The sequence below is a fragment of the Arachis ipaensis genome, chromosome B08 (genome assembly GCF_000816755.2).
Source record: "Arachis ipaensis cultivar K30076 chromosome B08, Araip1.1, whole genome shotgun sequence".
In the NCBI taxonomy this organism is placed as follows: Eukaryota; Viridiplantae; Streptophyta; class Magnoliopsida; order Fabales; family Fabaceae; genus Arachis; species Arachis ipaensis.
The window spans coordinates 2,489,614-2,492,223 of NC_029792.2; positions in this window are offsets into that span (position 1 = coordinate 2,489,614).

The following is a 2,610-nucleotide window of genomic DNA, read 5'->3' on the forward strand; positions in this document are numbered from 1 at the left end:
GATGTACTGATGTACTCTTACTCCCAACTAATAACAAAATGATATCTTAAGGTAAGGTCCATTACTACTTACACTCTTATCCATATTTTAATATAATATTAACGTTATTTTAAAGGTTTAGATGTGAAGGTTTTATAGGCATTGAGAAAAAGGGAATTTGAATTAAGGCATTTTTTTTTTAATTTAAAATGTGTGACAGAATAAGTCAATAATTTTTTTAGTTTAGTCTCTTATAACAGCAAAAGATAAAAGAAAAAAAGAGTAGAGAAAATCAAACCGGTTCTATGCCACCATAAATGAATATAATTTCACAAACCAATGCCAAGATAAAACAAAAACGTCAAGAACAAACAAAAATCCAAAACCAAATTAATATGGAATTATGTTGACTTTTTTTTTTAGTTTATGACTATTTATTCGTAGGCTTTTCAAATAATCTCTCACTGAAGTATTAGCTTTTTTTTCTTTACTAAAAAGACTCAAATAAATATTGAATATATGAAAATTGAGATCAAAACGAAGAAGAAAGACACACAATGTAATATTTTGGTTTCTAAATTTTCTTCTTGAGTTGTCTTAAAAATTGATTCTTCTTCTTATAGCAAAAACTTAATTTTGCTAGCCGTTGCATCAATTATTCTCTATTAAAGACATGATACTTTTCTTTCTTTAGACAACAATATATATTTTTATATTTTCTCCATTCTTGCTCTTAATAGTGATTATTTCTAAACATAATCAGATTAGTACTTAATTATCCACACTAATCGTTGCTGATAATTAATTCTCATAATTGTCATGCTTGTTTTCTTTTTTATTTGGTAGCAGCTTTTCTATTTTTTTTATATCTTGTTCTTAATAGTTGATTCTTTCCAAATCAAATTAAATCACCATATATATTAATTTCAATCTTAAAATTTTATAACATAAATAATCATTCTATAAATTGAAATTAATTCTTAATCAATCAACTAAATATTTATTATTACAATAAATAATAAAATCTTTTTTCAAATTCAACAAGATAGATAATCTATTAAACCACTCTTCCACCTTAGCCCATGACAACAATAAAGACGTCTTACGGCCCACAAATTCAGCCCAACAGAATACACAAATTAAATGATAATTTAGTCTTTATCTTATCTTATAGTAATCTTTATCTTTATCTCTATATCTTATCTTTATCTACTTTTATCTTTCATAAGCCAATACTCTATATATACTTAATTTTACTTTCATAGTTTACAATTCATTCAATCAACAATCAATAAAATTTCTTCATCTTTTTCTTTCACAATTCTTTTATTTTTCTATTCTTTCATAATTTTATTATGGTATCAGAGCTCCTCTTGAGCTCTGCTGACATCCATGGATCAAGGAGAAAGGGCACACCAGCAACTTCATCCGGAGTCTCTTTTGGACCTTTCGTCAGCCCAACACTTTTCTTTCATGGCACTTCCTTTCAATGAAGAAGCTCATCCTTCAAACCAACTTGAGCTTCTGCCAAGTCCAACTACTCATTATCTTTGTTCCTTCAATACCTTTTCCACTGTTAACAATTCTTCAAATCGAGATTCATTCTTGAATACTTAGATCATTAATTCTGGTGCCACAGATCACATTGCATCAAATTTGTCTTGGTTTTTTTCTTACACACAAATTTCTCCTATTATTGTTCATTTACCAAATGGTTCTCGAACTACTGTTTCTTATAAAGACGTCGTTCAATTTTCACCATCCTTGGTTCTTCATGATGTTCTTTATTTACCTCATTTTAATTTTAATATTATCTCTATTTCAAAAATTACTTCAGCACTCATATGTGAACTCACTTTTTCATCTTCTTCTTACACTCTACAGAGCAACAATTTGGGGACAATTGATTTGGCCAGAATGAGAGAGGGATTATATGTCTTTGAACCCAATTTCGGTAAAAATTCATCCACTACACACTCCATAAATTCCATCCAATCTCCACCCATTACACCTTCTAATATATGGTATTTTCGTTTAGGACACCTTTCTGGGCAAAGACTTAATCATTTACATAAACAATTTCCTTTTATCTCTATGCATCATGATGAGGCTTGTGACATTTGTCATCTTTCTAAACAAAAGAAACTTTCATTTTCTCAAAGTTTTAACAAAGCCAATGCAAGTTTTGATTTATTACACTTTGATATTTGGGTCCGTTTCGACAAAATTCTATTCATAATCATAAATATTTTTTTACTATTGTTGATGATTTTAGCCGCTTTACATGGGTTACTTTATTAAAATCAAAAGGAGAAGTACAGAATCAAATAAAAAATTTTATTACTTTAATTGAAACACAATTCAACTCCAAAGTCAAAACTATTCGTTCCGATAATGGACCAGAATTTATTTTACCTGATTTTTATGCTTTAAAGGGCATTATTCATCAACGTAGTTGTGTTGAAACTCCTCAACAAAATGGAAGGGTAGAACGCAAGCATGAACATATTTTGAACATAGCTCGTGCTCTTATGTTTCAATCTAATTTACCATCATCTTTTTTGTCTTATGCTGTTAGACATGCTGTTTATTTACATAATAGAGTTCCATCATTCGTAATTAATTTTAAAA